This window comes from Aristolochia californica, unplaced genomic scaffold, assembly GCF_029961685.1.
Source record: "Aristolochia californica isolate CCGP_79_NKW_82.1479 unplaced genomic scaffold, dmAriCali1.0.hap1 SCAF_4, whole genome shotgun sequence".
In the NCBI taxonomy this organism is placed as follows: domain Eukaryota; kingdom Viridiplantae; phylum Streptophyta; class Magnoliopsida; order Piperales; family Aristolochiaceae; genus Aristolochia; species Aristolochia californica.
The window spans coordinates 44,086,592-44,098,672 of record NW_027182103.1 but is presented as its reverse complement, the minus strand read 5'-3'; the positions used below and the strand labels follow the sequence as shown (position 1 = coordinate 44,098,672).

At 38.8% G+C, this 12,081-nt stretch overlaps 1 pseudogene; it reads right to left on the bottom strand.

Annotated features, from left to right (window-relative positions):
* Positions 1 to 762: 762 nt before the first annotated feature.
* On the bottom strand, positions 763 to 4,027 carry LOC137963418 (cellulose synthase-like protein G3; annotated as a pseudogene).
* Between the last annotated feature and the right edge of the window lie 8,054 nt (positions 4,028 to 12,081).

Sequence of the window (12,081 nt, the reverse complement as noted above, 5' to 3'; positions counted from 1 at the left end):
TACACAGATTTTGATTGGGCAAGTGATCAGACAACCAAAAGATCCACGTCGGGTTACTTTACTTTTGTGGAAGGGAATCTTGTCACTTAGAAAAGAAAAAACAGAAAGTAGTATCAAGATCAAGTGCTGAAGCTGAATTTCGAGGTATGACTCATGGTGTATACGAGTTGTTATAGATACAGAATATATTGAGGGACTTAAGGATTGAATACAACAAACCTATGAATCTTCACTGTGATAACAAGGCAGCCATCGCAATTGCACAAAATCCGGTTCAACATGATCACACTAAACATGTTGAAATTGATCCTCATTTCATCAAAGAGAACCTCGATGCAAATATTATACAATTCCCCTTTATTCAATCTGAGAGTCAGATGGCTGATATGCTCACGAAGGCAGTATCAGGGAAAACATTTCATGGTATAATTGACAAGTTGGGTTTGACTGATATCTATGCACCAATTTGAGGGGGAGTGTTGAACTGTATAGCTGTATAGCATGATCGGAGGAAACTGTATAGCGTGATTGTTTCCTCCGATCCCGTGATTGTATTCTTAATTTTATCCCTTGATTTTAGGATCTAAATTAATCCTAAAATCGACTTGTAATGTATTATAAATAGACTCCTAGACAGAGAAGAATATATCAACGAAAACTATTCTTTGAAGGTTCTATTTAACAGAAACTTAATCATTCACTTGGAACGCTAAGACACATATATTAACAGATTTTATTTTTATGTATTGAAGGAAAAAATGGCTAACTGGCTACAACAAAGTAAAGAATAGACGTTGTGAGGAGAGAAAACACCGTTATTTGAGGAGGCATCCTCCCTTTATCGCTTCTCAGTGTCATGGCCTCACAAACAGGCCAATATTTCAACGCCACAAAACCTGTTATCAACAATTATGCAAACACTTGGTCTACGTTTGTCATCAGCAAAGCTCGATCAAGCACCACCCAGAAGGAGACCATATTAACAATGGCAATCGTCCCAATGGGCACGAAGAGTGGCGATGCAGCTCCAAACTCGAACAACCCTTGTTCGTATCTCTTGTGTTTCTCCTCATCCATCACTTTTGTAGGCAAACTGAACCCAAGCCCCGAGATGCCAAGTAATTTGAAGGAGAATTAGACGAGTCCAGAGAGAAGGGACGAGACTCCTCTGATCATCCACATTTGCTGATCGCTCAACCAACGCTGAATCGTTCCTTCTTCTCTAAGGAAATCGATTAGATTTTGACCGTAAGCTCCCAAGAATAAATATGCGTGTAAGTAGAACCAAGGATCCGAGGCTTGCAAACACCTCTTCCCGATCTTTACACACTGGACATGATATAACAAGTAAAACATCAATAGAGAAGAAATAGTTGGATTAAGTACCTCGTGGAAGATGGGTGGAAGCTGAGTAAGGAGGAAGAGTTGCGAGAGGAGGCTATAGATAGTAATTGGAATAGCATAAAAGGGCAAGTGAGAGTGATACAAGAAAGTGACAATTTCTTGAAGCCATAGATGAGGGGGCTGTACTTGGAGACGACGACATCAAATAATCCCATAAACCACCTCTTATTCTGACTCAATGCATCCTTCAAATTGATGGGCACATCTCCCAAAAACGCGGCTCTCTGGGTTACAAAACAAAGATCTCCACCCCTCACAGACGAGCCTATACCCTGTAAAGAAATCCTCTACCAGACACCCATATCTGAAACCCACCTTTTGCATTGAAATTTTGATTAATTTCCAGAGTCGAATGTCAATTTGTATACAGAAAGAAACTTAATCCTCCGTAGGAGGTGACTGGAGATGCAATTGACTGAACAACAGGGAAGAGGGAACTTGAGATGAGATGAGATGAGGCTCACCACCTGATTGCCCCAAGTCGTCCCATCCTCGTAGGAGCAACTAACCAAGTAGTGGGAGTCCTCTTCGAAGCTTCTTTTGCTAGCAGTAAAATCGTGTTCTAGGGACAACTAAGGGGGTCCGTGGAGCGCTCGTCGCCTGAAGAAGCATCCGGTGCCGACGAAGTTAGGGCCTTGAAGGCCGTCGAACCCCATCAGATTAATGTGTAACAAGCGCTTGTACTCACTTGCATAGATGTCGTTTCTGTTCAATCCTCGATACCTCTGAGGGAATTGGACGTAGGCAACATCTTGCATTTCCTCATCAACAAGATAGCAGAAGAGCTGCCTGAGGGTCATCGCAGGACATGTCGCAGTCAAATGTGAGGATCAATGGTGCATCGGTCATCTTGCCCGATACTCATAGCTACAAAGCGAATAAAACACTTTCAGCACGTGTCGTCTATTATACCAGAGAATGCATGGTTCAAGTAAATCATCAACTGTGACCAAAGCATTGAGAGCTCCGGCTTTGAAGTGGCGGTGACGGCTTCTGCTTTCCTCTCTAGAACATACACCAGGTTGGTTACCCCCTGCCCTTCCACATCCGTATCTCGATCATTCTGCAACAAAGGCCGAATCACAGCGGGGTGATCTTATCGCGTAAACCCTTTGACCCTCCAGAGCTTGAATGCCTCTTCCTCACCTACGTTGATGTCGTCCTCCAATCCACCCTTGTCCATCGCACGTCCTACCTTGATCTTCATCCTCTCGTACATCACCTTCGAAACCAGAGGCTCTGTTATATCTTGATTAAGTAGGGTTGAGCATATTTGATTTGATTTTATTTAGATCACCATTGACCATCTCTTACACTTAGTAATTAAGCTGTTTATCTCGTACTGGTTATTTTAAAAAACTAAAAATGCGGTTTCAGAAATTTGTGAAAAGATGTTGTCACTCTTCAATATTTCATCTTGGTTTCCGCATAGAATTATAATGCTAAAAAATCTTTGTCTACTTCCATTTTTATTATTATGTGATGATAATGTCAATGCTAGTTACTAGCTATTATTTTTTAATTAAGCTAAATATTTTTAAAAAAAATTATATCTTAAAAATATTTTTAGAAGAAGTCCAACTATATTGGACCAAGAAAGGTGGTTGGGTTTAGTTCAATGGATTCAATTGCAAAAACCGGTTGGGTGTTATGGTTAAGGTTAAACTAAAACTACCAAACTTGGTGGTTTGACAGTTGAACCAAGTGAATCCGCAGCCCCCACTAGGCTCTTGGGTCGGTCTCTTGCCCTCCTCTCAAGTCTCAATTATCAAAAAAATTGTAAAAACGTAAAGACAAGTGACAGCTCACTGCTATCAAATCTTTCAGGTGCTTCTCCCCCCAAAATAGCTTCCAACAAGATTTGTCTGAGCAGAGATCAGCCTCAAACTTGCCAAAAGAATGGTGATCTCAAAAGTCACTATTCATCGGTATATATCCAGTTCTATTTAGCTGCTGATGAGAGAGCCGTCGCTACGTAGTTTCTTTTCTTTGTTTCATACTTAAAAAATCTGGACCTAGTCCTTTATCATGCTGAACTTTTTTACTTCCAGTGCTCAATTCTCGAATATAAGAGCTCAAAACAATGGGTGGATGTTACTGTTAATCAGCATTCAAATAGCGCGTACATTGGTTGGTGTATAAGGTAAGATTTCTGAATTTTTACGGTCGTGAATGTGTGAGCTTTATGGGTTAATTTGATTTAATAGAGAGTTGTTACCTTGAGCCCAGATGGGGGAACGTGAACGTGGGAACCTAAATATGCCTCAGGGCATCTATGTTCAATCTCTTTCTTTTTGCAGAAGGACAATCAGTATCTTGCAAACTTTTGCAGCTTCCATGAACGCAAACAGAGTCAGTTCCGATCCCCCATCGTCGAAAACGTAGACTGACAACTTCTCGACTGGATAATCTAAAGCCGGGACGGACAGAGCGGTGTTCACAACACTGATGGGCGGCTCTTGTAAGGGTCTGCAGTGCAGATGAACACGTCCAGCTTTGGAAATTCTGATTCGCTGATGACGCTGGAAAGGTTCTCAGGGAACACTTGACGCCGAACCGGACGCCATCGAAAAGCCTGTGCCAAGACTCACATGACGCCCAAGATAAGGTCTGATACTGGCATGCCGAGGAAGATGAAAAATATGAGGCGGGTTGGAGAGTTGAGGAGACGAACAAAGCAGAACTATTATGGAACAACTGTAAACTATGCCATGAATACAGTTGAGGATGATAAGAAGCAATGCCAATGAATCCCGAAAATGTTCAATAATAATAAGTCATCTAAAATCATGTGGGTAACTCCTCAACCCATGACGAACTTTTAGGTAAAACCTTCTACTTCTCTCAAAATAAGCAAGTCACATGGATCCTTGACTGTGAAGCAAATAATCATATTGTTTGCTTTCCTAAATTGCTTACATCTTGGAGAATTGTTACAAACAAAACAATGGATTTGTTAGATGGTTCTCATGCCAATGTTACACATGTTGGTAAAATAGTTTTCTCTTCTGTTTTGGTTCTTCATAATGTTTTATGTGTCCCAAATTTTCAATTAAACCTCATTTTCATAAGCAAACTTATTTATCATTCTCTCTGCATAATTATGTTCCTTACTCATTTATATGTCATACAAGACCTACGCTTCGAGAAGATGATTGGGACAAGAACTGAACGAAAGGTCTCTAATACTTTGATCACCCACAAAAATCATCTTGTATTTGGTATCAACGTCTCAGATATCCTTCAAATAAAGTATCTGTTTCATTTCTTTTTTTTAATAAAAACTTTGTAGTTCAAACAATTGTATGGTTTGCCCCTTAGCTAAATAGACTAGATTGTCATTTTCTTTGAGCATCATCTCTAGCAAATCATCTTTTAAAATGTAACATGTTGATATCTGGGGGGTTACTAAATTGCATCTATTTTTGGGGCTCAATATTTCCTCACCATAGTGGATGATTTTACTAGATGCACATTGATTTATTTGATGCGCCACAATCTAAAGTTCAGACTCACCTAACTAATTTCATTAGTATGGTAGAAACCTAATTTTCTTCCAAGGTGAAAGTTGTGCATACTGATAATGACTTTGAATTTACTCTTGCCACCTACTACTTATCCAAAGGCATTGTCCACCAAACAAGTTTTGTTTACACTCCGCAACAAAATGGGGTTGCAGAACACAAACATCGACACCTGTTAAACATGGTCCGAACCTTGTTTTTTCAAGTTCATCTTCCTAAACGATTTTGGGGGGATGTCGTTTTAACTGCTGCTTATCTCATAAATCGGATACCTACCTCAGTTGTGCAAGGTAACATACTTTATGAGCAGTTATTTAATACTGTACCCACTTACTTACATTTACGAGTATTTGAATGTTTATATTTTGTCTCCACTCATGCTCACAAACCATCCAATTTTGATACTCGTACAATCCGTTACATTTTTCTTGGGCACCCTTATGGACAAAAAAGATATATAGTATATGATCTTGAACTACATAGAGTGTTTTTCTCCCGAGATGTTACTTTCTTTGAAAATGAATTCCCTCTTAAACACATTTTCGTTACAAATAAGAGTCTCATGATTCTTCCTCCCATACCATCTACTTTCTATGATGACCCTCTACTAGACACACCTACTAAGTCAAAAAGTCAAGAAATTACAGATGTTGGCCCCACATACCTTCTCCCACTCCCATGCCAGCCCCTGCTTGTCGCCTATCTACCAGAACAATTAAGCGACCCAACTTCCTTCAAAAATTTCATGTGGAAGTGACCATACCGTCATGGCCTGAACAATCATCTGCCTCCATGGTGGTCACCACATCAAGTACACCAACTCTCTCAAGTTCTTTCTTATGCCCGATTATCCACCTCTCATAAAGCTTTTGCCAATTCATTAACCATTGCCAAAGAACCAACTAGTTTCTTACATGTCATGAGGGATCCCAAATGGCGTCAAACCATGCATGATGAAATTCAAGCACTACAAGCTAACCACTCATGGACAACCAGGCAAGAGACCCATTGAATGTAAATGGGTATACAAAATAAAAATAAAATCTGATGGCACTATCAAGCGTCACAAAACTCGCTTAGTCGCCAAAGGATGCAACCAAGTTGGAGGACTCGATTATCAAGATACGTTCACCCCAGTTGCCAAGCGAGTTACTATACGTGTTCTACTGAGTGTTTTCACTATTTAAGGATAACATCTTCACCAACTCGATGTTAACAACGTGTTCTTACATGTGATCTTGATGAAGATATATGCATGTCCCTACCTTCAGGTTTTGGACGAAAGGGGGAAGCTCGAGTGTGAAAACTCAATAAGTCATTATACGGCTTTAAACAAGTTTTTAGACAGTGGTTTTGAAGTTTTCCATAGCCTTAAAGATTATTGGGTTTTATCAGTCAAATACAAATTATTCATTATTCATCCAATCTCACAAGGAAAATTTTACGACAATACTCGTGTATGTTAATGATGTGGTTTTAGAAAGTAATAATTTGAAACAAATTGAAGACGTAAATCATTTATTATACAAGTATCTTCAAAGGGGAATTCTCTCTCCCAAAAGAAATATGCCTTGGAGATATTAGATGTTGGATTTCTAGGTGCAAAACCTACAAGGTTCCCAATGGGGCGGAATTTGGGGCTCTTACACAATCGATGGAGAACTCCTAAACAATCCTTAAGCATATAGGAAAACCACATACACCATACTTTAACGACATAGAGTCCTTAGATAATTGAAACAAACTCCGGGACATGGCATTCTATTATCCTCCACAAGTACACTATAATTAAATGTATTTTTTTATATAGATTAGGCTCGATGTAGGAACACAAAAAGGTCAGTAACAGGGTATTATACATTTCTTGGACAATCACCCATTTCTTGGAAAACAAAGAAGCAAACAATGGTGGCTCGATCAACTGACAAGGCAGAGTGTCGTTCTATGACTAATATATGTTGCGAAATTACATAGTTGGAGAATGTTTAGAAGGACATGGAAATCATACATACATAGCCGGTCATGTTGTATTGTGACAACCAAGTTGCTCTACACATCGCCTCAAACCCGATCTTTCATGAGTGAACCAAGCACATCGAAATTGATTGTCACTTAAGAAAATATTCAAGCAGGCATGATTAAGACAACATACTTACGAACCAACAACCAAACTACAAATTTATTCACTAAGGCGTTGAGTTTGTCCCAATTTGAAGCATTACTCAACAAGTTGGGTATCATTAACATAAAATCCAACTTGAGGGGGAGTGTTGAAGATAAGATACAAGGATAAAGAGATAAGATTGAAGATAAGATTTTTGTAATTTGAACCGGATAAACTCCCTTATTAATATGTAATTTGATTTGTACCCTTTCATCAAATATCATTAACGTCTTTCAAGACGTAATTTTTCTCGCATTATATAGGTATATATTTATTCACAAGTAAGTTTCTTTCTTGGTGATTAAGCATCATAGTTGGAATAGGGCCACTTTCACCTACAAATGGAAATAATTGTCTTTCATTGTAAAGGAAAAATTGGTAATAGCCATCGTGTAGCTACTGTCATCGACAACTTTCTGAAAGATGTTAAAATTTTGTTGGGTCTCTCTACACACAGGTAGATACCGTGATTTGGAACCGTGGGGAATGAGATCATTGACACAAAGTTAAGCAAATTGGTTCAGATATTGTATTTACGGATTCGGTCATTTATAAATATCCGATGAATTATTTAAGGTTGGGAGATTTGAATTTGATTCGTCGAATAATCCGTAGTGGATAATATCCGAATCAAAGAAATCAATAACAAAAATAATATTAAAATTTTGGAAAATTGAACAATAAAATACCAAATAAGATTTCCTGAAGGATTGCCTGCTTGAACTTGGTTTAATAGAAAAATAGTAAAAAGGAAAAAAATTCAAGTAAGCTTTCTTGGAGAATCACATACATGATAAAGTTTTCCCTCTTATATATTTGGTGGTGGCTTTTGATAACCAAAATTGTACATATACAACCCTTCTAATCCAAATGCTCTCAACAAACTAGGCATATTAAAAATTCAAATTGCAAAGGAAATTGTAAAAACCTGGAAAATTGAAGAAATGATAATATATCTATATATATTAAAGTAATGGGGTTGAGTTTTTCAACAAAACTTTCATCAATTGATTTCAATTGAAAATAATAGTGAAATATTGAAGGAAACAAAAAGAAATGTATGATTTCAATGACAAATAGTGAAATATCGAAGGAAATTTGAAAAAAGGGCCTATTGCTTATTCCCTATTGATATTCTGATATTTGCGTATAGATAAACGCTTTCACTAAGGAAGCCTGAAGCCTTAGTTAATCTAGTTATAGCAAGGAATTGGAATTCTATTTTTAGGGGACAAACTGTGCCTAAAAACAAAGGCCTTTCCATTTAGTAGCCCTGAATCCAGTTGGCACGTCTTCTCGTCGGCTTCAAAGTGTGTGGTCAGAGTTGTAAGCTATGAATTTGAATGTTTTCCGGCCAAACTCATTACAGAATGTGACATGAGCACTACGGAGCGCACCAAGAATAGCGTCACTGATCGCCCATGCAGATGATTACTGATCAAACCAGGTGAAGAGGTTTTAATCCTTACTTGTGCCGTTGACTGGAATCTGCAGATAGATTGATGAGGAACTTATTCCAAATCCACTACTTCAATTGTCTATGTTGTTACTGGATATTTCCTTGTTATTCCCTGATTCAGTGGAGAGACCACAATGTTTCCATCCAGCCACAGTTGAACTTAGAGGAAGGACGAAGCTTCCTGTAAGGTTCTGTCTATGAAACTTCTCAAACTTTTAGTTCCTGTAGAAACCCAGAAAACATGATTAAACCTGAACCTTATCATAATGCGGCCGGATGTTGCTTGTGTTTCATAATGATGCCTATGAAAGTTGTGTCTATTATGATGGCGATGAATGCCAAAGTGAGAAGAAACAAACCCAGAAACGCTTCAACCGGTGGTTCCCATTCCCACTTTTTTCCATTCTTCATTAATAACCGGCCATATTAAAATCCCATGTTGTCTTATATTATGCCGGTAACTGCTTAGTAGCCTCCTAACCTACTTATTTTAATATACGTTTTTGGGTTTCTTTTGCCCGCTTTCTGCTTCTCCCTCCTCTGGACGTCATGCGTATGAAGTTCTCACGTCGGGCCAAGGGATTCCCTGAAACCAGATTTCTGCCCACTACTGGAACTCATTCCTGAAACCAATCTTAGGACTCGTGTGAATCCAAGGATCAGGATCAGGATCAATCCGGTTAATAGTTCCAGTGACAGCTGAGAGTCTGGCTTGCGCATATCCATATCACCTAACTACTTCATGAAAAAAGTAGTTTGTGTGTGCAGGAGTTTGATATAGATACTGAAAACAGCAAAAGCCGATGCCTAATTTCAGTCGAATAAGCTAAAGGGAGGAAAGGAAACGAACCCACCATGTGTTGCATGTGTCTCAGCTGATATACTGGGCAATGAACAGCTAAACTCCACGGAATTGCGGTTTCTGAAATTGAACACACAAATGCAGGAATCTACCTCTAACCACGAACCAGATTTCCAGGATCCAGAGTCATTTATAGTCGAGGGAAGAAGCTGTTCATCCGTTCCCACTTGCAGATTTTCTTCAAAATGATGCAGAGACAGATTGGGCACTGGTAATAGTCTTTACCAATTGCAACAGAAAGCATGGAAAAGTAGGGGAGGAGTTGGTTCCCTGTTGTTGGGTTCGATAATTCCAATTGTCCTGACCTCATTAATATGACATTGGACCGGTGTTTCTTACCATAAATATAGTAAACTCCATTGTTTCATTCTTCTTTTAATCGGCTTTGTTTCTTTCCTGTTGAGAACCACTCGCTCTGAATCGTGTTTCTGGCATGTGGAGGCAGAACAATGAACAATGGGCGACGAATGCATAATTGCTGGTTAGAACATTCTTTTGGTTTTTCTTTGGTAGAGTTTCCATGGCTGTGAATTCGAATCATAATCGCAGAGATGAAGATGACATGAACCGATGCAGAAACCAGGTTGTTGCAACTGTTTGTTTGCTTCCTATTTATCAGATGTAACGAACGGACCAGTTTCCTTTTTTTATCTCTCTCTCTTCAGAGACTCAAATGAATTCACCTCACAGTAGTCAGAAACCAAATAGCAAAGGAAACAGAAAATTGATGGAACTCTTCGGACAAACACGGTTTTCTGGGGACGAAGTGAAGAACAGTGTATCACAGCAGAAAAAAAAAAAAAAGAGTTAAATTTTTTTCCAATCATCTCCTCCCCACATGGCTTACAGTCCGAGAAATACAGGAAGTTAGGATGATGACAACGATAATGATGGTGCTAAGTGGTAATCCATGAGGAATGTGGCCGAGTAAAACAAGCAAATGCATTCAAGTATGTGGGATTCCTCGTTCCAATTCTGATTGATTAACTGTTCAGTGTCTAATGGAGGAGATCAGTTCACTTCTCCCACAAGCATGACTGACTCGGACCTCAAAAGAAAAAGCTTTCGGCAGGATTAGTGCATCATTTCCGAGCTAATTAAAGACTAATAAAACACCCTTGACAAAAAAAAAAAACATTCCGTCCTATGTGTTACTTTGGATTATATTAAGCACAATGACATGATAATGAGGTGGATAGGGCCAAAGAGGTGTGGCAATGGTAAATTCCACATAGGCAGCAGGTGTCTTTTTCTTCCAATTTTCTTATAGAGGATGACATGGGTAATGTTTTGTCAACATGTCCTTTGGTCCAAAGCAAGAGAAAGGACGAACAGGGGAGGGCAGTGAGGGGGCCCTCCCCCTGTACAGAATCTCAATTCTCTTTCATCACATCTAATGCTTGATCCGAGGGATGATAGAAGATTTAAAGTAGATCAAAAATAAAGTCAGGAACGTTACTATCTATGGGGACCAAAATCCCACTTACCCACCTTAGTTTATGCCTTAAAAATACACAAACAAGGGCAGGAAGCATTAGAAAGGATCCCACATTCCCACTGAGTGTCCCAAGCTTCCAATTAACCCATGATTGTCTTCACATGTGTGTAGCCTAACATAGATTACAACCCAAGAAGCATCTCTTGAATAAATGATCCTGACAAGGGTCCACAAGAAATATACTAAAGAGTGATCCAGTACAAAGGGCATGAAAAAGGCAAGAAGAAGAGTGGCTAGAGCTTAGTGAGTGAGCATGCCTGTGATAAGATAAGGCCAGAGTGACCAAGGAGCACCAGCCAAATTGGTCTCCACATGGGGGTGTGCATTCAAAAACATTACTTGAGCCAATCATGAATTTAACCAATATAAGATAGCTAAAGAGTATGAGACATTATTTAAGATGGAGGTCAATTCTCATTTGCTTCAACCTTTATATGAGGACAAGGGAGAGAAATCATTATAATATGATCTGAAGTGATTAGAAGAAGTCAGAAGAATCTCTAAATACCAAAGCATTGAACATAAATTACTTAGGAAAAAAGAAAAAGTAGCTTGACAAAATAGTTAGGAGAGCAAAAACTCACAGCCCCAAATGCCAGGTTGAATGCATAGTGTTTTTGTTCTATGAGAAGATGCAAAGTTAATAAAAAAAAACTATTTTTTTTCTATTAACTTAAACAATGCCTAAACCAGTCAAAAGAAATGACTAATTAATCTTGATTTAACTAGGATCAAAGATGCCTCAAGTTATTCTCTGTCTTTCCAAGTGTCTAAATTCTGATCAGGTAAAATCTTACCACTTCCATCAATTTGAGAACTGAGAGAACTCGAGCAATCAAGAAGATGGGTTAAAAATAATGAAGTAAACCTCACAAAAACGCTATCTAAAAGGAATCTTTGAAATACTCCCTCCTTCCTAATGTGCAAAAAGGAGCAAAAGAAGAAGCAAAACCTTCTTGTCTCGAGTAAAGTTGCACTCTCTGCTCGTATTATTCCTAGCTTTAGGGACTAAACAAACCTTTTTCCTTCCGCTAAAAGTGAACCAACCAGAAAGCAAGAAAAATGAGAAAAAACACAAAAAGTGCCGTTGATTCCATATAAGATTCACTTGGCATTATTCCGTCTCCTCCTCCTCTCTGAACAGTCCTCCTCCTCCTCCTCTCTGAACAG